At 43.4% G+C, this 25567-nt stretch overlaps 1 protein-coding gene across 7 annotated transcripts in view; it reads left to right on the top strand.

Annotated features, from left to right (window-relative positions):
* Positions 1-264: 264 nt before the first annotated feature.
* Positions 265-25567, top strand: part of ATP2B1 (ATPase plasma membrane Ca2+ transporting 1) — a 65914-nt gene continuing 40611 nt past the window's right edge. For 2 of the 7 annotated variants that reach the window (XM_055711072.1, XM_055711076.1), the window contains exon 1: positions 265-394. The gene's annotated coding sequence lies outside the window, so the exon portion shown is untranslated. The other 5 variants (XM_055711071.1, XM_055711073.1, XM_055711070.1 and 2 more) reach the window with 5 other exon arrangements.

The raw sequence follows: 25567 nt of genomic DNA, 5'->3' as shown, positions 1-25567 counted from the left end.
CCCACGGGCGGGGAGGACACGCCGCCGCGGCCCGCCCCCGCCCCGCCCCGCGGGAGCCGCTCGTGGCAAAGTCACCGACCCCCGAAGCCCGCCGGGCTCCATCAAACGCCGCGGCCCCGCCCGCCGACGTCATGGAAAGAAGCGCGTCAGCCTCCCGCCCGCCAGTGGCGGGAGCGGGGGGCGGGGAGAGGTGCGGGGCCCCGCCCCCGCAGGCGCCGTGCCTATCGGCGCCCCTCCTCCGCCTCCCCCATTGAAGACGCAGCACGTCGGGACCCCCCTTCCCCGGCCGCGCGAGGGGCCCCGTCACGTGGCCGGCGCTCCGCAGGCGGCGAGGGGGGCGGCGGGGACCGGCGGCTGCGGCGCTGGGAGGGGAGGGGGCGGCGGGAGCGGACAAGTGAGTGACCGCGGCGGGCGGGCGGGCGGAGGAGGGAGGCGGGCGGACCGCTGCGCCCCGCCCCGCCCTGCCCGGTGGCGCCCGGCTCCCGTAGCGGCTGCTCTGCGGTGCTGGGGCTCGGCGGAGCGCTCGGCGCTGCCCGGTGCGTGTGGGGGAAAGGAGGCGGGCGGGCCCTGGGGAGCGGCGGCGGCGGGAGCGGCCGCCGGGAGGGCGAATCGCTGGTTCCTGCCGGTGAGGCGACGGGGGCGGGGCGGTCGGTCCGCGCCCCCCCCCTTCCTTCTCCTCCTCCTCCTCCTCCTCCCCCGGCTCTCCCCGCGCCGGTGCCCCCTCCCTCTCGCCTTCCCTCCCCAATTCGGTCGCCGCTTCCCCCCCGCCCCCTCTCCCGCCCTCCTCCCGCGGCCGCAGGGCGGGGGCGGTGGGGCCGGCCGGCCGTGGGCAGGGCGGGGAGCGCGGGGACCTTGTGCGCTCGGCGAGCGGGCGGCGGCAGGTTCACGGGCGCCTCGTCCCGGCCCCCGGCTGGCGGCTGGCTGGTGGCGGGGTCGGCCCCGCGGCGCCGAGGTAAGTGCGGCGGCTCCGGGCGGCTGTCCTCCCGGCTGGCCGGGGCGGGCAGCCGCGCGGCGGCAGGTGCAGCGTTGCTCCGCTCCCGCTGCGGGCCGGGGTGGGCTCGCCCGGGGAGGCGGCGTGCGGCACGGCGGGGGTGGCGGCGGCAGCGGGGCCGCCGGTGGTCCTGGGTGCCGCGCTCCCAGGCTTTCGCCGCTTTTTCCCCGCAGGTAACCGAAGCGCGCACCTGGCCCCGCCGCCGTGCAGCCGGGGCGCGGCGTGACCTTGAGGGCAGCGGATGCGGGGCTGAGCCTCCGCGGGAGCGCAGCCGCCCGGCACGGCGCCTCCACACCGCCGCGGACCCCGCGGCCGGGCAGGGCCGGCACGCCGCAGCCCCCGCCGGGCGGGCGGGCGCGCACACGCCGCGGATTAAGGTGGTGCTCAGCCGCCGCCTGCCCGCCCGCCGGGTTAAGTAGCCGGGATTAGCCCGCTGCGGCTGCACGACACCGACATCCTGGGCGCCTCTCCGCCGCCCCGCGGGGGCCGGCAGTCCCGCAGCCGCCCCCGCCGCCTCCTCCTTCCCTCGCTCGCCCGCCCGCCGCGCCCCCGGGGCGGTGTTTTTGGCCGCAGCTGGGTCGTACGCCGCTCTCCGTCGGGGCGGGCGGGCTGCTTTGATTTGTCGATGCCCGGCCCGGCTGCTCATCGACCGGCGCGGGCGGGGGGGGGGGGATGCGGCGCCCCTTCGGGAGTCGAGGGGGCGAAGCTCTGGCGGGCGTCGCGCCGCGGGTGAGCGCGGGGCCGCTCCGCGGCGGGGAGCGCCTCTGACGGCGGTGTCATCCTCGTCCCGGCGGTGCGTGTAACCTTTGGATGTAGCACCACGTGAGTCCGGGAGCGGGCCGGAGCCTCCGCCGAGAGATGGCTGGCCGCTGCCCGGCGCGGGAGGGAGCGCTAGTCGCTCACGGTGGAGCGGAGCGGGAGGGCGGGTGGCCGCACCGCCGAGCCCCGTCGGCTGTCGGACAAGGCTGAGGTCGGACGGGTTCGGGCTCTCGGCAGGAGAGGTCTCATGGACGGCTGCCGGGTGGAGGTGGCCGCCTCGCCTTCGGGAGCGTTTCTTTGAGCGCGGGGTGCAGCCGTGCGAGTGGAGGCTGCGGGGCGCTGGGGGTGTCGGCTGAGCCCCCAGAGGTGTTTGGACATCGGTAGCTGTGGACGAGTCTGTCTCAGGTCTGGCAACCGATTTGCACGTAACGGGAGTGTGCAGCGCTGTGCGTGTTTCACGCTCGACATAAATTCTTAATAATATCGAAATGTTTTTTTTACGTTTCACTTTTTAAACTGCATGGCGGGGCAGGGGAGGAAAGATGCACAGTAACAAAATTTCGGGGCCTCTTGGGGTTTTACAATCTCCATTACAGAAATACTTGAGGATCTATTACCTACAGTTTTCTTAAATTTGCAGCTTCAGGTGCTGAGGCTTTCTTCTCAAGGTCTGTTCGAAAGGAACTGGTGATAATTCCTTGTGCCTTGTCTCAAACCGCCATTCTGAGAACGTGTTTGCGATGGTATCTGGCTTAACAGTGTTTGGGGGGTGACAAGCCAGGTGAATATTCAGATCGTGTCCCTTAACGTGTCTCTTTTTTGGAAGTGAAGTCCCAAGCTGAATGTCTGTGAAACATGTATTGCATCATTGGCGACTGACAAACCTGATGTGGAGGGGGGAGAAGGGAGTAGTGTGCCTTTGGAGAGCCACCACCTGTTGAAGAGTTGTTGCATCTTTAAAACACTGGTGGCTCCTAATGAATTTGAGTTGAAATAGTGTTTTTAAGTGCTCAGAAAGACTGTGGCTAGATAAGTTGCCAACTCCTTGGTTCATCAGGCAGTGTGTGTTCAGAAGGTCGTAGCTGTAGCTATTTCCAGTGCCTCCACCCCCCCCCCCCCCCCCCCCCTTTCACCCCCGTTTGGAGCTTTTCAAGAATTTGTTCCAAACACCACAAATCGTGAATTCCAACAGAAGTAAACTTGCGTATCTTTAAACTATTGGCTCTTTTGGCAGGAATAGCTTCCAATGTACTAGGACTTTAATACTTATGGCATAATGAATGGAAACTCTCTCGGTGTCAGTGGAAAAAGTGGTCACTGAATTCAGTGAGGGGAAAAAAACCTCGTACACTTCAATGTGAAATTGTCGTCTGTAATAGCATCAAACAACATTGGGTGGTCTAGTGTATTGCTGCTTTTCCTGTTTGTTATGGTAACCCAACCTGGGTGGGTTATCTGAAGAAAACAGGGATCCTGTGTTGTGCACAGACACTTGCAGGTTCTCCTGATCAATGTTGTTATCTTGGTGCTGATTGCAACATTATTACTTCAATTCATCCAAAGGAAAACGCTGTTCACCATGTGGGGAACCAAAATCTAGTGATAAAACCTAATTTTAAAGGGAATTGTGTTTGGCAACTTGAAGCAGAAAAGAGACTAGTGTCACATTAGCATTGGGTAAACTGTGTATGGGTTTCTTACAAAGTTATGTTACATATAGGTAATGGTATAAGCAAATCCTCATTCGGGTAATATATAATCAGTTAGTAATTGGTGGGTGATCCTACCAATTAAAATGCTCTGCAGTCTGACGTTAGAATCTCATTTAGAAAGTGATTCTTTCATGGCCCACAATATAGAGAACAGTCAGCTGTTAAAATCGAGAACCACTAAACCATGTTGTGGAAGCTTAACAGGAAGCTGAGAGGCTTGTAAATGTCTTGCAGCTCAGTCATGAAGTAATTACGTTTTGGCTTTTTTTACTGTTTGGATCTATTTGGAAAAGAAGAATATGATAAACTGGAGACAGTCATAAGGTGAAGATACTAAGAAGGAAGAAACAAGTTGAATCTGCTGAAGCCATCTCAGAAACTGATCCTTTGGAAGAATTAACTTTGCCAACATTTAAGACATTTAAGATTTTAGAGCTAGGAACTCAGTGTTAACCAACAAGTTCAAAATGGACCTGGCAAAGCAATCAATAACATGCCATAGCAAGCAAGTCTCCCTTGACATAAGGGTGGACAAGATAACCTAAAGTATCTTCTAACTCAAATTTCTTCCATTAAGGTAGACTAAATATTAATGGCACTGAGCATTCTTTACCACTGAAATGTGACCTCAGTGATGTCTTTCAGTGTTTGAACTGTTTATTTTAATATATGTTTTCTTCCTTTTTTTAAAGGGAAAATTAACACTAGTGCAACAAGGACACACATTTTGCCCAGAGTTGAGGTGGGGTTTCAGTCAGGGCAATTTAATCTAATGCAGAATAATGAACAGCCATGATTAGCCCGGGGCATTTAAATGTAAGTATCTTTTGAGAAATAAGGAAGACTACTTGAATCTGTGGCAGATTTTGTTACAGAAATGCATGCTTACTTTCCTCCAAAAGGATCAATAACTTTGCAAAAATATTTTAAAATTTGTACTCTTCAGTATTCTCAACTTGTCTTAAAATGAATAATAATAATAAAACAACTTGTTTAAAGCTGCTGTTCAGGAGATAATGATCTTTCTCTGTAGAGTATTTTAATTAAAAATCAGATAAAATCTAGGTGTTACAGTGTTGTGTCTAAAAAGCTAAGATTAGCCTGGCTTGCTATAGTGTGTGCAACAGTCTTAAGTAGGTTTATTTATTTAAACCTGTTGAGTTTTCACTTGAAAGCATAATTTTTATTCCTCCTTACAAATTTAACTGATTGAAGAACAAGGAGGGTAGTGGACATGAGGTGATACTGTTGCCTGTTTGAAAAAGAAAAGTGAACCTGTGATGACTTATGTAGAGGATGGGTATTCCTTACAAGCATTAAGAATTACTAATCTAATTCAAAATGGCTTGTCTTTATATTTGGATTTATTCACTTTTAAATAACTCACTAATGTTAGTTTTCCCCTAGCTTTGGCTTCAAATAGTTGAAAAGACCACATTCACTAATCGCACAGCAGAGTGATAAAAAACAAGGAAGGATTTTTTTGTTCGTGAAGCTACCCAAATGTTTGTATCTGCATGTAAAAAGTGAAAATGTGCTCAATATCTCTGAAACAGGGCAGCTGCATACAGAACATGGAAGCAAAGCCAATGATAAGCAGTATGGAAGGAGGATTTCTGGGAAGTAACATGTACCGGGCAAAATATTAGACTAACCCATCTTGGAACAGTTGCACCTTCTCGCACCAAATGTAATTTCAATGCAAGTATATGGTATTGTCCAGTTTCTTTTATTTCTAAATTATCAGGCTTTTGAATATCAGTTTCTAGTTTTCATGACAGGCTTCACTTGATATGAACAGTAAATTTGAGGGATCTGCCTATTCAGGGTATTCATATTCCAGTAAACATTATGAAAGTGATTTCTGCTGCCAGTTATAAATCTTATTCTGACAGATGACAGCAGGAGGTGTTATAAGTTTAATTTTGGTGAACAGCAAAGTAGGCACGAGGCTTTCTCAGTTGGTATTTCAAAGGTCTGATGGGAGAAGAAATGTAAAGAAAATGTAGGAGGTGTTTTATTGTTTGTTTTGTTTTTTTAAAGCCAGAAATAGCTCTGAAAATAAGTCCAAATTATTTTTGTCCTGTAAGAGATAAGATGTAGCATGCTATTACAAGACACAGAAGTAATATCTGCCTTGCCTTTGAAGGGGAATGGACTGAGGGGGAGGGTATACTCTCCCTCCCCTTACTGCTGTTTGCAACTGTGCTGTGCATTTTGAGGATGACAGAGTTGACAAGCATTGGTGCTGGCCACTACATCTGTCAGGTTTAACTACTTAAAATGTGACCAGTCTCAGCAGTCTGGGCAGTGTTGGTTTATTGCTGGCTATTTTCTGATGCTGCTTTGGAGGAGAGAGTTAGGTAAGTTCCTGCATGGCCTCCTACTTACAGTGAACTTTGGTGGTCTGCATGTCTCAGTTTTTTTTAATATTGCTTACGAGCTGGATGCTTCCTTAATTCCCAGTGAGCACAGGAAACACCGTGTTCTTAAAGCACACTTCTGCAGAGCCTATCACTTGTAATCTGCTACCCTTACTTGTGCCCTTATATTCGCAGAAAGATAAGGTGGCAGCAAGGAATACAACACTATTGGGTTCTGACCACTTGGTGTACAGTGTCTGGTCTATGAAGAGGAGGCCTGGGATGTACCGTGCTCTGCATAGTCAATGGCGACAAACCCCATCTCAAGGCAAAAAAGATGATTCAGCTGCTCTTGCTTTAAGCAACTGTCTGACTTCCTGGGATGCAGCCCAAGGGTCAAGGGTGTGCTTTTTTTCTGCTTGTCTTATGTATCATTGAAACACAAACTTCAGTATTAATTTTTAGATTTTGAATTTGAAATGACCTTAAATCACACGCACCAGTGGAAGAAAATCCATGTGCTCTTTTTGCTGGAGCGTTACAGATGTGCCCTTACATAGGAATCACACAACCTTTCTGCACTTGTTTTTCAGCAAGTGACTGGCAGCTTGTCCACATGGCTCTTTCAGGATTGCTTCTGTGTCTATGTCTATGCAATACCACGATGTATTGCTTGTGTGTACTTTGGCTTCCTGAACTACTGTGTTTGTAATGAAATCAAGACTTCGTGGGTCTTATGTGATAACATATTTTTTAACAAAAAAAAGTAAAAAAAAAAAAGTGCGGTATGGCAGAATAAACTTCATCTGCAAATCAGATCAGAATATATACCTGGATTTAAAATAAATCAAGAACAACTGATAGTTCCATAGGTGGACAGGAAGAAGAATAGACATTAGCTGTGTTTGGTGGAGTTTTTCTACCACAGAAAGAAATAGCCATAGTACTGTGCCCCTTGTTAAAATAAGGAGCTTAGCCACTAGCAGTAAAGAAGTCTTCTTGCTACTGCAAACTTACTTTAGGAATACTTTATGTAATATTATAGAAAGTTCTGAGGATGGGCACCATGACTCTCCAAAAGCTTGGAAAACATTTGGTTTCGTTTGGTAGGTATTTCAAGAGCTGGGAGTCTTTTAAGTCCTGATCAAAAGACTTGCTAGTCCCTTCTGTTAATAGAAGATGGTTGATTGCTTTTTTAATATTCTGAAGTTATCGCACACTTTTATCGTGGCTTTCTGAAGCTGCTGTGTTGATACGCATAATCCAAGAGACTGAGAGGACAGTGAGACAGCTTCATTTGTACTCACGTATTTGGCTTGTCATCATGAGCGGGAAGTTTTATGGCGTGGCTGAGGTGGCCTGGCAGCTACTTTAATTTCCACCCTGTCCTGGACTGCTCAGTAACTCCCTCCTCTTTCGTGCCATCTCTGCTCCTTTGCATTTACTCGCTGCACCAGTAGATTGTATTACACAATCCTGGTGCACAGACTCCAAGCTCTCCAAGTCAAGAGGCAAGGCTCGCATAAGGAAGGCGGCAGAAGTCTTCAGATAGGTGGTGTGGGAATGTGTGGTCATCACGTGAAACCATTCCCTGGAGAGTATTAACCTTTTCATGATGAAGAACTTGAAATTATTGTTCTGACAGTAAGTCAGAGAGTAGTTTGAGTGCCAGCCTTCAACTAATAGCTTTCCAGAAAATAGTATTTGCATCTATGCATAAAGATCTTTGTACTAAGTAAAATATTAAAAATATTTTAACACATTAGCTATATGCCTACGTTGTTTCTGATACTGTAGTGGAGGAATTTTGTGATCACATTGTGCATCCAGACTTGCTTTCTGAGGTTTTTGCTTAGATTGAGGAGGTAGTAACAAGAAATGGGTAGAAAATGACAGGTATGGTTAGCCGTTAAGCTGAGAAAGGGTGCTATTTTTTAACCTCTTTTGCCTATTTGGATATAGTAGACACTAAAGCAGGATCTTATGTGCATATTGAGCAGGAGTTTTTTCATTTCCTTCTAGGTGCTACTGCTATCACTGTTGATACTGCACTTTAAATTTCCTTGTGTTGCATGAGTCTGCCAGTTTTTCTTCACTTGAATGAAGCTAGTACACAACTTCATGAAACCTATGGAATACAATGCAAATCAATACATAATTAGAGCAACATGTAGCAGTCTCGCTCTGGTGAGGTTGTATGAAACTTGAAATGATTTTAAACTGGCTGGCAGGATCTGTGCCAAGTGACTTTCAAACATACATAGTTGAGACTGACAGCTGAGGAGGGTAGGGAAGGTGCTCTACCACTGCTAGTACAAATTCTGTTTATTAACAACTCAATTCTGTTTGTGTTCAGGTACTTTGGCTCTGAAATCTGTGTAGTTGACAGTGACAACAACTTTCTTTTACATTCTGCAATGTGAAATGTCTTAACGTCTTCACGAAGTAATTTCAGACGTGTGTTTAGGTAACGGGTAGATCTGGCTGTAGTGAGTGCAGATCTAGGGGTTTGTTTCTAAACTGGAGCTGTATTTCTAAAGTGAGTTGAAAGAGATCTGGTAATGAAGTACTGAATTATCTAAGTTTTGAGAAAAGCATGGTCTTTTGCCCTTCATCTTTGTTTTGGTTATTTATTTTTTGTGTGTGCATGTTGGTTTTTGTTAGTGGAAGCACTCATACTGGAGCTATCCTTCAGATGGAGATGGCTGCTCACGTTGCATACCAGGTTACAGGAAACTTTTGAAAGAGCTTTAGTACAAACAGGCACTTTCAAAAATGAAATACCAGCATATAAAGCAGTGGTACGTGCTAAGGTTAACATCTTGTTTTAAGTGAACAATTCACATGTGGCTTTCTTTTTTTCCTTGTTGATCCTGGCATTGCTGGGCACTGGACAGCAGCACCTCAAACTGTATTACCAAAACCACTCAGAAAAGGTTGTCTTGGTTGTACGAGGTCTGACACTCTCAAGCTGCAGTGCAAACGTAAGCTACCTCAAAGCAAAGCACAGTAAATCAGTTTACCAGATGGAAAATACAGGGTGTGGATGTTTGAAGGGGAGTACTCTGTTTTCTGGGAAGATGCTGTAGTAACGTTTTTGCAAAGCAGACTACTCATTCCAAAACTGAAACACTGAATTTGCATAGGCTTGAAGCTTTATGTTCTCATTCTATTGTCGAATCTAACGCTGGCAAAATTATTATAGAGAAGAAAGCTATATGTATAACTATGGGGGTAATGCTGTGAACTGGACAAAATAAATACGTGTTACTTTGAGGCAGTGATCATAAGCCAGGCCTGTTTCAAGCTCCTGATGGAAGTTGCCAGAGGCCTCTCCTGGCCATTACTGAGCCAGCAAAGTAAAAACACCACTGAAAGGTTTTCCTGCTGCGACAGTTGGGAGTAGCTGGGGATGGCAACATGTGTGCGGTGCAGGATTGCAGTGGTAGAGCTGCTGGGTGGCCTGGGTCCCTGGTGGTGAGGGTGAGCAGGAAAGCTGGGGGCTGCCCTGGCACCTGTCCCCCTGCAGTGGGGCTGGAGGAGGAAGGCTGTAGGAAAGTTCCTCGCCAGGCTGCTTGCCTGACAGGGGACCCAGAGTCAGCAACAGAGGTCTCCTGTGCCAATGATGACTACTTCATGCCGGCTGCGTTAGCAAGAGCGTGGCAAGTGGGATATTGCCCTCTGTTGTGCTCGTGAGGCTGCATCAGAAGTGGTGTCCTATTTTACATCTCTTCAGACAAAGAGGCTGGCAGAGGGTCAGTAAGCCACTTGGGGTCTGCCATGTAGTGTGTGGTGACAGGTTGAGCAAGGTGGATTTTCTTGACCTGGAGGGACTGTGGTGATAGTTTTCATTGGGGCCTCACAGAGAAGATGCAGCTGGGCTCTTCTTTTTCCTGGGATGAGCATGGGGGTGAGAAGAAGAACTTCCATGACTGACTTGAGCTTGTGAGACATGTGCTGCACTGGAAAGGGGCACTCCCTGTCATCTGTGTGACCTTCAGGAGGATCTGCCAGTATTGCTGCTGTCTCCCTTGTCATCAGTTCTCATCAAGGGGGCTCTCCTCTGACCTTGAGGTCAGGTGTGCATCAGTGCTGGCATGGGCCAAGGTACAGGACTATACCCTCTGGCAGTAGCACAGGCTGGGATATTCATAAACGAACTGTGAAACCACATCCTTCCTCTGGTGTGTACCTGCTCTGACACGGTAGCACAGCTGCTGGATATGTGAGTTCATCAGCCCAGCTGACTGACTACACTTAACTTCAGCAGAGCAATCCTGGCCACTCACATAGGCATCTTAAACTGAAACTGGTTACTCTGCGCCTCTTTTGTTGAAGAGACACGAGCGTGTCTAAGATGAGATTCATGTGACTATTTTAGATCACATGCTAGGTGGCTAAATTTAATCTTTCAGCAGAGAAGTTTTAATTTATCCGTTGCCTATTTATAAAAAAAACCAAAAGCCTGAAGTGCCTACCTTAGATTTAGGTGTTATCATTTGGTCAGGTGAATCTCGCATGTGATGGGAGGAATGTAAACTTCTAACCTGTGGAATGCAAAACACTTCAGAACTTCAGATGGCACCTCCAGGTGGCGAGACAAGGATGGGGAAGAGCACAACTTCAGCACTGTCTTCTAAAAAAAGCTCTTGTATCTGCTGCATGCTGTCTAATTATTGAAGTACTAAATCTCAGGGAGTGATTAATACTGGAATCAGTAGTTGTTCAGCTGTGTGCTAAACTGTAAGGTCTTCAGCTTTTCCGGTTAAAAGCTGAGATAATAACAAACCTCCATAGATCCTTAAAAGCGGCTGTAATAATTTTTAAAGTGTAAAATTTTGTAGAATTTGCTGTAAAAGCTTATCAAAGAGAAGCGCTCCAAATATACTCATGTTTTAAGGGGCTTTTTAATGTTTCCCCCCCACCTTAACTGTTCCATGTAAATGGATCACATGTTTTAACTTGCTAATTAGAAGCCTAATGTCAGTCTCTCAAATGTAAAGGCTATTGTAAACATAATTATTTAGGATCTTAACAAGGCTCCAGTTGCAAGATGAATTGGAGTTGTGGTATTGTACCCAACCAATAAATTGCTATGTGAATTTTTGGTGTTCACCTTGCTTATACACCTGTTTATGACTTTGTAGTCATAAATTCAGTCATGTGTTTTGAAAAATGCATCTTTCCTGTGAGTATGGTTTTACATTTGCTTGACTCAAGCAGATTCATTGTAGTTCTGTGCCCCGTTTTGAGTAGGCAGTGATACTGGATTATCTGTGTGGTGAATCTGGTTAGATAACCAGTCTGCCTGAAAAACAGCAGGATCAGCTTCTCATGTTATCTGCAGAAACTTCACTGTTGTCACAAGAGACAGCAATATCTTGGGGAAGGGCAGGATGATCAGAGCGATTGGTATGCATCCTGATACTTGGCCATCACCATGTCTGTGATGGAAGAGGTAGGGGTTTTCCTGCAGTGGTTACCCCACATAAAGCATACTAGCAGCCTAGCCAGAGTCCTGGGAACCAACCAGGCACAGCACACAAGTAGGGAATGCTGCTGGAGCACTGAATTTCAACAGCCAAACTGTGAGGTGGTCTCATTCCATGCTAGGAGTGAAATTTTAGTCAGCTATACAATATGCAACTGTAAACTCTGTAAGACGGGAACCAGTTTGGCCCACTTTGACTTACTCATTTGGTGAATCTGCTACATGGAAGTGAAGCTGAAAAGTGAATACCGCTTTCCTGTAGGAAGTGGGGAGCAGAAGCAGCCATCTTAACTTGCTTACAGGTGGTTCTTCTAGTTTCAAAACTTGAAACAAGTGAAGGCTAAGTTCCACAGCTACAGGCACATTTTTCTTGGGTAGGTAGTTATCAAAATATAATGATTCAAGCTGTCAAAGCTTTTTAAAATTCATGTGAAGTTTTAAGATGATGGAAGCTTACCTTTTCTTTGGGAGGAGGAGCTCTTTTGGAAGAAACTTTTGAGACTAAGGAGCTAATTGCACGTGAGCTCTTCATATACACACTTTTAAACAGTGGAACTTAGAAATAGCCACCCAGTAAAATAATTTGATAAATGCTGAAGATTGGCAAGAATTTTGTATTAGCTTAGGCTCTTGCCAACAAGTTGAGAAATACTGACTTTATTTAAAAAAAAAAGGAAAATCTTGTGAATTTTGCAGTCTAAACGAGCAAAGAGTGAGTGTAGAGTTTTTGCCAGGAAGATGTTGTGTTGGCCTAGAGCTTAGCATTCACCTCTACGAGATGGCAAAAAACTATCAGTCTGTCTGCTTGAAGCCTGTTCTTTCAAACTGTTTCCACAGCCACCATGGTGTCAACACTGCTCAGTTGTAATTGCCAACTCCAAAGCAGGCTGATCAATGGAAATGCTAAATAAAGCAGCAGACCTCTCACCTCAGAGGGTGCATAAAACCAGATTTGCTAGCAGGTGCATGCCACTGAACACCAGCAGAAAGGTTAGCTCTTTGTTATCTTCCTGGCTTCTTTGTTAGCGGGTCATCTTGAACTTAGATTTTCCTCAACTTTTCTTCCAGGTGAAGCTGCTTTTTAAAAAATGAACAACCAAAAGGGTTTAGCTTTTCTGAAACTGAGGAGCAGCAGAATCCATAGGAATAAAAAGTGTTGACTAGCTCTAATTGTAGCTATATAATGTTTTGGGGTTTTTTGGCATGAAACATCAGGCTTGTGGTATTTCTTAGTGCTGTTAGAGTTGATCCTGCCATTTTTGTCAGATGTCACTGTAAGATGTTACTGCTGGTTGGGATCAGAAACAAAACACCAACTCTACTGGCCATTGACATCCATGTCTGTGAAAACCTGGGGAAGTTCTTGGCATGCTTTAACCGCATTAGGTTTGCCGGCAGAGCTCTTTTAGTGCTTTCTTACAAGGTATCTTTTCCGAAGCTGCTAAGTAAAATGATGTCTGTACTCCCTCTGCTGGCTCTGCAAAAACAGCTTTCATGAGCTTAAATAATCACGTGTCACCTCTTTTCAAATGTGCCTGTGTGGAATTCTGAGTTAAGAACAGTTTAATGTATGGAAGAGGGATTTTCCTGAAAAATAGGTCAACAAATAGTTACTGAAAGCTAATCAGGTGTCTCAGATGCTATCTCCTGATGTAATGGTAAACACTGGTGTTGTATATACCTTTGTAATTGTAGTCTGGTCTGTTTTTGTGTATCAACGATTGGATGGGGCTATACAAATAAAGATACCGAATACTTGTAGTACATCTAGTCAAACATCTGAGCCCTATTTTTATAGGTTGTGTGTGCTATATGTACATAGAGGTCTGATATTTGGAAGCCTCTGGGGGTGGTGGGGTGGGGGAGAGAACTTGTAGCCTTCCATAAATTACAGTGCTCTGGACACTTATTTGCTTATTCTGAGACTACTGCTTTCTTCCTAGGTGAAGAGATAATGGATATAAAAATTCTCAACCAGAGTGGAAGAAGTTCAGGCCTTGAACAAGGCCTTGGTATAGATAGGCGTTATGTCTATAATCAAAACAATTGCTCTTGGAAGTCAACAGATGTCTTTAAATGCCAGTGCAGTTCATTTTATTCTCTTGTTTTCTCATATCATTAGTCTATAATACTACTATTCTAGTTATTTTGGTTTTCTGTAGTTTAGGGATGGTTTAACAGTTTCAGAGGACTGAGCGAATAACCTACCCTGCTACACCGGTCAGTAACTGGTCTGAACCTGGGCAAGTGGAATAACAAGCCAAACTGCCTTTTTAGAATTTGCTTTAGTTCAGGGTATCTCTGAACAAGAACCCCTGAACCTTGTGATGAGAGAGAGTGCCTGGCTTCTGGTTGTTAAGTCTGAGGAGGTTTTCTGGCTTTTCACGCATGCAAGGTACATTTTGCATTTCCTGGAAAGTGCAGTCTTTTGTCTAGATGTTCGCTTGCGTAATTCATGAATGTCAAATATTTCAGAATGGTAAAACTATTGTGCAAACCCAATTTTAAGAATTCAGTGAAGCCAAACACCCTGTGGTTCTTCCTGTTAGATTTCTCTTTGGGTATACCTGTGGCTGTCTGCAGGTGTCTTTAGGCATTGCTGGACTGTGAAGGGACTGCTTGGCTGTGTAGAAACAGGCAGTTGCCCACAAGAGTTAGAACAGGTCTTTCTCTCACAGTGAGTGTATTCCTCCTACCAAATATCCTGTTCTTCCAGTTTTTCCCTTTGGGCATGCTGTTGTGGATTAAGGTCTTGAAGCTAAGCCCTATGACTTGGATAATTGCCCACTTTTATGTTCAGAATTTAGAGTTTTACTGCCATGCTCAGTAATCTTTTGTTTTAACGTCCAGTGTTGTATTTAAATCGTTTTCATGTTACTTGACAAGTAAACCAAAACTTGCTGACCTGCATAATATAGGCGATAAAATTTAGCTTAGCAATGCCTGCCTTGAACCCTAATCTTCTCAAGCAAGAACAGCTGAGGATTTTCAGTGCACAGGGAAATGCTTCTATTTTCTAGGAAAGCCTACTGTATTTTAGAAACCTCCAAGTTAAGGAGTCAGAGATTGCTAATCTTAAAGTAGCTTAAAATAATAAAGTAGCTTAAAATAGCTTGGCTTAGGCTTTCTTTGAGCAATTTTGCTGTGAGGCAATTGTTTAAATACTTGAAAGTACTTGCTCGGTGAAAAATTTTTTGACAGCTAATGGCTTATTTTAGTAATAATTGCTCAACAAGGTAATGTTTTATTTAGTAAGTACCTACTTTTTGAGTTTTAAGGAAGAAAGCAGTCTCAAAAGCTGTTTAGTCTTAATTATGTGCCTAAAGCACTATGCCTTAAACTAGATTGTGGTTTTGACAGACAGCTGTGTAATTGTCTGAAATTGTTTGTTCCTTCACACTTACTTTTGTTGTAGATTTTGACTGTATCATACTTGATCGCTTTGCTCAATCCCTTTAATTAGATAACCATCCTAAACTGTGTTCAAATACCAACAAAATAAGGTACTCAGCACCGAAACAAAACCCAAACAAACAAAACCCCAAACCCCTAACTACCACCCCAGTTTCCTGCTGTTTTGGTTAGAGGGAAATACTTCAATTACACCTGGATACATGTGTAAAAAGCTAACTCCTGTAGCAGGAGTGTAGCACACCAAGAATTAACTTGTTACTAATAGTCTAGAGAAAGTGACTAGTTTCTCATATGGAGTCTACAAGTGCAGAATACAAAAATATGCAAAAATGTTTAGTGTAAATGCATGTTTTGAAAGTGAACTGTGTTTATAAGCTATGCTGCTATACCTGTGAATCGTAAACATATGAAGGATATTCATCATGGTGTTAGTATAAATTTGTCTTACTTTAAAGCATCCCTTCCCTCCAGAGAAGGAGAAAGCAATGTTGTAAAAATAATGGAAGTAGACTCAAACTAAGAATTCAAACATGGATTAAAGGCAATGGTAGAACTTGGATGTCAACCTGCCTGACACTGTGTACAAACTTGAATATATACGTAACTTAAATGAGCCAAATTCATAATGTAACTTTGAAATTAGGTGTATAGTTTTTTAACACGTGAGACTTTTTACTGAGGAGTCCTACTTCTTCCTAGCCAGTGTTTGGTACCCTGCGTAGAGAGAACTTTTGAAGTCTGAAAGTGTGGAAAAACAGGTCTGCTACTTGTTACTAGCAGACCTCATGCTTGCACAGTTTCATTCAAGGTCTTACCTACCTCAGGTAGGTTTTTTGGAAACACTGCTGAAGTCATACTTAATTATAAAGGTGTTCAGATGGCTCATTCCTGTACTTGACAAACTAATTGAAATAAGTAATTCTTAATGAGACTGAAATAATAAGCAGGCTTTTGGGAGACCACTCCTAGCTCAGCTGCTTTCTAGCAGTCTACTTTTTCTTCTCCATTAGAAATGGAGGCAGGCTGCTCTGTGTCCTTCAAGCTAAAGAGTCTTTTGAAGGTGCTGAGAAAGCAGGTGACTATTCTGGGAGGAAAGCAGGGATACAAGAGGCTGCTTAGAACTGTGGAGCACTGGGAGGCAGAGAAGGAAAACTTCCATGCATCTTCCAAAATTATCTCTAGAAAGACTGAGGCCAGAACTGTGGGAGTTTTGGTTAAGTCATGTTATCTTTTGTTTCATGGTGCTGTGTCACTCTTGTTTCATGATACTCTGATGCTTTTTTCAGTCACTTCCCCCCAATGGGGAAACAGTCATTTCCCTCAGTCCTGCAAATCTCAGGCTAGATGAAGTTTTCCACTTCTCTACCCTGCTCTACCTGTTTGCTGTGGTAAGGGAAACTTGTGGGCTGTAGGGCTTAAATTAAAAATGTGATTAGCTTCTGATATTGGGGATGATCTGAGCCCCTACTTGGCTGCATGGGGAAAGAAACTCACACCGAGCTGAGGTGTGCTTGTCAGATGTGTAATTGCAATGGCCCTTTGAGGAAGTTCATTTGAAACCTTCAGCTGGACATACAGATCTTTTTTCTTAAGAAGAAATTGTGCCTTCAGCAGTGGCTGGTTGGAATTAGTCTAACATGCACAAATCCAACAGTTTGGCAGGTTGTTTGAAGTTTGTCACTTGAGGAGCTGACACTGCCCTTCCCTATTCCCTTTCTTCAGAGATACTGTGTGCTATTGCTAAAAACAACCTGATTGCAGAAGTTGCGGAACGTTGCTATGTGCCACTGTAAAATAAACAAACACTTGTGAGAAATAGCTTTATGTGGACGGAAGAAAATGGGTCTGACTTAAATAATAATTCTGACTCAGCTGTCATTCTGGTTGGGTAGGCTCTTGGCCCTGAGGGTCAGCCACAGCTGAACAAATGGCAGTGGGCTCCCAATTCAGATGCTGTCTTTTGGAAGAAGGAATATTGCCCTTATTGAAGTAGCCACTAGAAATTACTGCTGAGGGTTCAGAGCTGCTTTAGCAGGAGACCAATACCTCACTGTGTATGCCAATGGTAGTTATGTTTTAGGCGTCCAAGTGCCTGGTGGTTTACCACATTATTTCTGATAGCTTTGTGCTTTGATTGGGCAGGGGAGTGAGGGAAACAAATATCAGATTGTCAGTACTGAACAGGTCTAGCTGGTTGCTACAAAGTTTTCAAGGCATATTTCCCTACCTAGAGGAATAAGCATTGTGCCAAAGCCAGACACCGCTAGTTCACCTCCAGATTTGAATGCTTACTGTTAAGACTGGAAGCACAACTGTCTACAAATTGCTTTAGCATCCACTGATACTGGTGAAGAGTTAAGACCTTTGGTTCAGGGGAAACTGGGGGGGGGGGAGGGATTTCCTTTATTGGATGGAATAGGACTTTTAAATATGTGGCTCCATTTGCATTCTTTTCCCCAGTCACTTTATTCTAATGAATTAATCATGAAACTGATACCTTTGCGCTCTCAGAAACGAAAGTTATGCACAGTACAGATCTTCACACCTGACAAGTTTAGAAATGAAGCTGCAATTGTTAATTGTGCATAGCCGGTTTGTACAGCAATTATTAAATAGCCTACCAAAACTGAGAATTAATTAAGCTTACTAAATCTGCTTGAGCTGTGATTTGACGGTCTGGTGAATTTGCTGTTTGGTTCAGACTGTGTCTGGCCTTGGCAATAAAGTGATGTATCGTGATTTTGGTGGCCTGTCACTTTACCTGAAATAACAGGGAAAATGAAGCTTTCCTTGAGTGGAGATTAATGTTATCTTAAAGGTGGCAGCGGTGTAGTTCCATGTTGAAGATGCTCCCAGCATTAGCTGAACATGTATCCCTTAAGTTGGCATATCCACACTGTGTTTATGACTTTTACAAATAAATCAACTGTTCTTGCATTTTGTGGGAAAACTTCTCGGGTGAATCTGCTTTGATAACTTGTTCAGCCAGTAGAAACCCTGATATATAAATCTTCTAGCTTTATTTTGTGTTTGGCAGGATGGAAAAATCCTTTCTCAGTGACTGCTTTCTGTGCCTGGCTGCTGCAAGTAGCTTCCTCTTGGACCGCAGAGAAGCGAAATGCGTGGCTATGATCACAGCTAGCTAGTGGGAGGGTGGAGGCTTGGTACTGTGCATGGTGGTTTCTATCTGCTTGGATCTGGAGGAGACAGATTGCATTGCTGTCAAGGAATTTGTCCATTTTTAAAGGTCATGGAAGTGCAGGAAGGAGGCAACAGCAGTGGAAAAAGGATTAGTAAAGGAAGGGGGTGCTGAAAACTGGTTGGAGAGCTGTGCGTCCCATGAGAGACGGACTTAGAGCAGGACCCAAAATGAAATGCTGTCTCTCAGTGGCTGAGGTGCTGTGAAAAAGAGTGAAAAGGCACACACGAAGTTACTGTTCTGAGCCCGGAGTTGCCTGTGTGACTGTTGCAACAGCAGTCTTTTGCATAGCCTATTACTTTGTTAATGCAGTTGCTAATTAATGTAGGTGGCTTTTCCCAGTGCAAAAGAATAAGGGTGGCAGGTGTTAGCTGCAGTGTTGTTGGTGTCAAATAATGAGAGCGACTTCAGGACCTCTGTGGGTGGAAGTCTTACGCCTTGACACTGTAGCACAGCCATGCCTTTGGTCACATAAGGATGTGACAGACTTGCTGCTTGCGTTGCTAGTCTTATGAAGAGATGGGAATCTCAGCTTTGTACATCCTGTCTACTAACAGCTCTTACACGCTCCCTGTCTATGTTAAAGAAACAGAAACTGCCAAGAGAATAATTTATTACCTTAAATTGAATGGTGGACCAGGGATTGTCATGTAACTCGTACTGATCACACAGCATTTAATTTGTCATTTTATGGACAAGTACCAGTAGCTGTATTGCAGTAATACTTAAATGTATGCAAAAAACTCCAGACCAGCAACCAAGCCTGCATAAATGACAAAGTTCTTTAATAGGAGTAGCTACAAGAGCATGACAGTGCAGGCAACACGGGAATTTAGCCTTTAAGTGGGTGTCAACTTCAGAAAGATCAAAGAAAAAAAAGTAAAATCACGAGGAAGGACTAGTTTTGAAACTGGAGATGTGGCTGAGGATGAAGCAATATGTAGCCTCATGAAATGGTAAAATGTATCAGATAATACCATGAAGCGCAATTTACTGCAGACACTTCTTATACTGTACCAGAAAGAGGAGGCCCACTGGAATGAATTAGTGAGCTAAGCTCTCAAAACTTACCAAAAAGAGCTAAAGGGATGATCAATGTAATCATAATGAAGAAGTTTGCAAGAGATTCCACATCAGTGTTTCTTATAAAGCCATACAGTGGATTCTCAAATTCAAATGTTGAGGTTAAAAAACAAACAACACCCCCCACCCCACCCCCCAACCTCCTCTTGTCGCCACCAGCAGGAGCAGCAAACTTTGCAGTAGTTCTGAAAAAGTTACGGAAGTGTAGACTAAGATATCTGAAGTAAAAAAATTTGGTGCCTTACGAATAGAAGATGTCAAATGTAATTGCAGTTTTTGAAAGGATTTTTTTCAGAATGACTCTTTAGTCTGTTTACTTGGTATATTTCTGGCAGGAGGGATTAATCACCATTATATTTATTTATATATTATGTGTTTACAGTTCAATAAGCATATAGAATATTTCATCATACTGTTTCTATATAGCAGTAAGCTAGGCCAAGGTAGCAAGAAAACCCTTAAAACTTACCCTGCTAAGTTAATTGTACTGCCCCAATGGAAAGGAGTCAGTCATATGCAGAGTGACTTCATGGAAGTAACTAAGTGTACTCTCACTAGACGCAAATACATCTAGCAGTTTTAAGGCTAATCTTAAATTTGTCCCAGTTTCCTGAATACAAATAAAATCGGGTAGGGATGGACTTTTGCCCTCTGCCTGAAGGCTCAGAGCTCTAAAGAGCCTCTGGCACCTCTTTGATATCAGGAAGCATGGTTACAGTCAAAAGCATACCGCTCAGCCTAAATGGATATTAATATGAAGGAATACGTTCTAGAAGAAAAAAGGGGGAGTGTTCAAATCAGGATGAGATGGTAAATGTCTGATTCTGGCTGAAGCGTTATATGCAATTTAACTTGAACATGTTTTAATTTAAATGGGTGTGATGTCCTGAAACAAGGTTTCTGGTATTAAGAACTCCTGAAGTTGACTTGGAGCTTCAGAACAAAAAAATTTCCGCTAATGCTACTTACTGTCTAATAACATGGGAAGGGAAGAAGATCATTGTTCAAACTGACTAAAGCCATTTCAATGGTATGCATGTATGGTGTTGTGGGAATTGAAAGATGGAAATAAAGAGATAACATCTGAGATATGTGTTTAGCTCAAAATGTATCAGAAACACAGTTAAGGGGAAGCAGCAAAAAATTAGAGGGTTTACCTTTTTTCTCAAGACAAGTAATATACCTGTAGGAATAACTATTATGAGGAAGTCAGCTGCTGTTTTGCTCAGTCAAAATTACTGTCAGAGCTGACCAGGCGGATGCATTGCTTACAGACATGCACTAAGCTTAAAATGCAACAAGTGACTGAAATCCAGGAATCCAATTCCAGCTCTGGACAAAATTTGATGCAATCTCACTTTCCCTGTACTTGAAACTTGGCTGCATAGAATGATGTCATATGCCTCACTTAACACATGCCTGTTAGATTTTGTGACTGGAATGCATTTTGTGATTTGGGAATGCAGGTAAACTCTGTTGTAGTCTTATGATGCGTGATTTTAATAAGTAGGATACCATGCTACCATCTTTGTTTTTTTAGAAGTTCAGCTTCTCGTAGTATTATTTTTGCCAATATGTTTTTGATGAATACTGGTGAGAAAATTGGTAACTTGTCCCCAAACTTAATGAGTGTTTGTCAGTGGATGATTTCACTGCATAGTAATATCTACTTTTAGGGTTATATGTTGTTATTAATGCAACAGACCTGTTAATAGTACTTACTTTACAGCATTATTACACCAAATAAACATTTTTATTCAGAACTGTGCAGGATTAAGAGACTTTAAATCTTCAGTCATCTTATTTATGACTCAATGGATGTGAAGTAAAGGAAAATATTGATAGGCATTGGGCACACTTTTTTATTGCATTTTAAACACTAGTAGGTGGAGCTTTGTGGTATCCCATGATTGTTTTCAGCCATTAGCTACCTTAGTCCAAATTTTGGCAACTCTGTTCATTTCAAGTTATCTGAGGAAGCAGGCTCACACCATAAATTCACCTTAGGTACTCGAATGCACTAGAAACAATGCCAAATCGGACAGTCATATCTAGAGGTTACAATTTTTTTCTCCAGGATTATAGTCTTATCTTGGAATTACCTGTTCTTACAAGCAGTTCTGTCAAATTTAGCCTTTTTGCTTTTGCTTACGATGGCATTCCAGAGCAAAAAATGTGTGAGCCTAGTAAAAGGAAGCACTGAGAAGGAAGCTTCAGGGCCTGCAGGTGGAGAAGGGAAAAGCTGTCTTGTGTGTTGGTCAGAGCTGTGGACAGTGGGAGACCCTTCAAGATATTGCTCTGATAGTGGATATCTGGAATGATTAACTCCAGCTTCCAAGAGAGTATTTTAAGTAGTTAAACTCAACTCTTCTGCATGGGTTTGTGACTTGAAGTGTTTGGCTTCTTGTGGTCAACTCAGTATTGTAACATGAAATGGGAGACACTGAAAGCCTTGTATTTTAAATACATGGGACACTTGATGCTTTCTGTAATGGTGATCACGTTGGTTTTATTCCCTGGGGCTCTGCAGTATGTCTCAGTTTGATGTTTCTTGGAAGTGTTCTTAGATTTTTCTGAAGCTCTACTTGCTGGGTCAGTCTTTTTTACCTATTTAGTTCTCACATATTCAAGTTAAAGTACTTTAAATTCAGAAAGCTAATGATCAGTTTAAGCTTTTGATAAAAATATTTTTTTTGCTTAGACATCTATGCAGCACTTTCCGATCTTGTTTCTTAATGTAGCTGTCGCTTCAGTTGGAGTGGATTTGCCTTGTGAGTGAAGGGCCACGGCTTGGAGAAGGCAGGGCAGCACAGGCCAGCGTCGTGCCTTGATGGTATAGGACAATGTGTGCTTGCTTGCCAGGCTCCTTGCAGAGGCTGTGGAGTGAGCTGCTTTATAAGAGAAGGTCATGCTTTTCATGCTGTAATAATTCCCCCTCAACTTACATTTTCCCTTGCTGCTGCCAAAATAGGAGGGAATCGATGTGGGAATCCTTTGCCTGAACGTTGCTAACTTGTACTGCCAAATTGACTTCACACTACTGAAGTCCTAATTTGTTAGCTGTCATTTCAGTAAGAAATAATTTGGGGTCTTAAAGCAAAGAAACTACCACTGGATGAAACTGCTACTAAGAAGTGTCAATCACGGTAGGCAGCAGCAATCCTTTAAGTGTGATAAATGCCACTGTTTACATCTGCTGCAGTCTAGGAGCAGCAGCCAGTTTTTATTTCAGTCAGGCGAGTACACCTCCCAAGAGAATAATAAGCTTCAGGAAGAAGTCAGATTTCTGTTTGAAAACTCAGCAAAACTCATGACCTTTGAATTTACTGTTTATAACACAGGAGTTGTAATGAGGGAGACTTGTCACTGGGCATATTTAAGGTTGAAGGTGATGTATTAAAAACTTATTTGTAGAGTCTTCCATGATTGTGCCCTCTCCCTCTTAGCTCTTCAGTCTACTTGTAATTGTCTCTTCATAAGCCAGGCTCTCTGAGATGCTTGCACTAAAGCAACAGCATGCGACTGAAACGATTTAACTCCTAGTTGCTCAGTTTGGCACACGTTAACATGTGTGATTGTGACCTGTAAATGCATTCTGTTCTGTATGAACGTATCGGTTTATTAGTGTTCATTTGTTCTCTTGTGAAAAAGCTGGTGAGTTTCTGTAGGCTTTCAAGTTGGTATGAGGGTCTGTCTCTTAAAGAAAACTGACCCTCCACAGCAGAAGACCTCAGACTTTTGCAGTTTGATTTCCAGGTCACTTTCTCAGTTACAGTTACTTTCCATTATAATATTATTACAGGCAAATTCCACCCCCTCCACCCCAGAAAAATGTCATGTGATGGCTTGAAAACTGTGGAACATACCCAGTGCTGCGGTTTTCAGTCTAAAGTATGCAAAGGCATATTACGTTTTTGAGTATCTCAGAAGCTGTTTTATGAAACTGATTAAAATGGCATGACTACTGAAATACATGGGGACAGTTTTTATTACTGTAACCTCTTGGTGTACACATCTGTCCAGTCTTCATTGAACTAATTAGATTAAACAAAGGCTTTCCTGAGATAATCACTTTGCAGGCCTTTTCCTATATTACAGCAACTAGCTTTAGTGTGTTTTTGAAAGTCAAATGCTAGTACCAGCTCATGTTTAATATCTGAATGCACAGTGTTCAAGCAGATGTATAAATTAAATTGAGTGCTACAGGATATATAATTGCTGGACCTTTGACTCTTGAGATTTGAGTTTGCTTAAATGTTTTAAGATTTAATTTCCTTAATATTAAAATGTATTTCTTGTAGGTTGGTGAAGCAAGTATTAAATGCAGATTCAATAACAGGAAAGGTTTGGATAGGGGTCTAAGGTATGCTAGGTCCTGTGCATCTGGGTAATAGTAATTATGCTACTCTTAAATCCAGCTGTTCATATTTGGTTGTCAGTGTGTGGCCACTGTGAACTATCACTTCAAGGTAGCCTTAATTTTGATGAATGTGGAGCACAGATTAGCTTTTGTCCAAATAGAGGGAATTATTAGTTACTAAGTGACTCCACCTGTGAAGGACTTCCTGGAGTCCTTTCTGAGGCGTATTTAATGTTCAGGGATGCCTCAATAGTAGCATTTTTGGGGTGGTATGGGGTATTAACATGGGTTTATATTTAAAGTGTTGTTACATAGTCTCATCATGCTTTGGTAAACATCTCTTTGGTAAACATGGACTTCAGTTTAGAGCTTGTCTTTTTTGCAGTCCAGCTAGAGAGGATTATGAGATTGTTGAACTTCTAACACTGGTAAAATTATCTAACCTTTGTTTCTTGGGTTATGGTTTTGAATTATTGTCTTGGGTAACAAAACACACTCAGTGATAAAAAATACTAATTTGATTTAGGTAAGAAATTTGGGGTGCAGTACTCCTCATAGGCAGCTGCAATGATGTGACATGTCAGTGAAGCTGTTAGTCATAGAGCAGCAAGGTCTTTTCAGAGAGATTTGCACAGGTATCTGAATCCTGCCTGTGATAGTATGTGCTGCTACTGTAAGGTACTTCTACAGTACAGCATTTCTAGTCACTTGAGTGTGACAGACAGTAGCTTCAAAGTTGCTCATAGTCTCAGTGGTATGTGTAAACAAAGGATTATCCAAAAGTTGATGTGCCTAATGAAAGACAGACTTCTCTTCATCATGTTCTGTGCAGCATCTTTAAGGTGGATACCAACATAACTTCAACGGAATTAAACTTTAAATAAGATGGAACTTCAGCAGTGGTGCATAAGTGAATAATAGACAGTCTAACTGTTTCTTGAATTTAAAATTTGAGGTTAGCATATTGGAGTTGCTTTGAACTATAGTGCTTCAGAGCTTCTGCTACTCCAACAACATCTGAAATGGCTGCTGCAAGAATTAAGAAGTGGAACGCTGGTCAAATCAAAATATTCCACTAGTGGGAGATAAATATTATTAGAGGATCTATGTAGCTTAAAGATATGCTTTCTTTTGATACTTGGATTTCACTGTTTATAGTTGCATTATGCATTACCACTTTGTTACAAAAGTGGACTGTTGGAACATGCTGTAACAGGAAGCAATTGAATGTTGCAAGTTTTGACATAAAAACTGCATTAGGATGTTTCTTAAAGGCATTTCTAGCGAGATTTTTCTGTAGGAATCAACAGAGAAACTATGTTAAGGTAAGTTGGTTCTGTACCGGTGTGTAAAGAGGCTTTTGTACTGTCCATTGAAATGCCTGGTAAAAATGGGTTACCAGAGCAGATTTTCTGGTCTGATTTGGTGTAAGATTGCAAATGTTTAACAAAGTTTTTATGATTTTGAGGGAAACTGCTCTTGCTTGGTATTTAAAATTGGAGGAGTATTCATATTGTTTCTCTCTATTTGCCACAGCTATTTCCTAACATGGATGTGCCATATAGTCTGTAACTCTACTAGAGCTGATCAGCAGAACCACACGGCTTTTGTAGTGTTAATGTAAGCTTACTGAACTTGTCTGTGAATGCTAAGTGTCTTTTGGTAAGTTAGGACACCACTGAGGTACTTCAGAACATCAGATAACCCCTTTCTTTCAGTATAAACTGTTAGTAGTAGCTAATCAATGGACTATTATGGCTTAACAAAAATGCATCTAGGTGCACAGAGGTGATAGAACCAGAGTGCAAAGCACAGTGTGAGCTATGATTAAGCACTGTTACTGCTCTTAAGGTCTTGCCCTGGCCCAGAATTCGCTCCTAAAGCTTTTCGATGCTAAGTGAGCAGTGACTAGAGCTGCAGCTTTTCCTAACTTCATGTCTGCACTTGGATTTGGGTGTATTTGGGCCTCAAGTGCAGGGCTCCTGCTAGATTGAACAGAGCTTTTCTTAATTAAAGTTGAATCAAGTTTGACATCATTAGTTGTGGGGTATTCTGCTTGGTCTATTTTTGCCTAATTAGCAGCTGCAGAACCTTCTGCATAGCTATACAAACTCATTTGCCTGATCTGTTTCTTGTTATACTGTCATAGCTTATGATCGGATGCCAATTGATAAATCTTCCTAGACTAGTAGTTG

Source organism: Falco cherrug, chromosome 5, assembly GCF_023634085.1.
Source record: "Falco cherrug isolate bFalChe1 chromosome 5, bFalChe1.pri, whole genome shotgun sequence".
NCBI lineage: Eukaryota > Metazoa > Chordata > Aves > Falconiformes > Falconidae > Falco > Falco cherrug.
The sequence above is the reverse complement of the archived record's forward strand: the minus strand, read 5'-3'. Positions and strand labels throughout refer to the sequence as shown.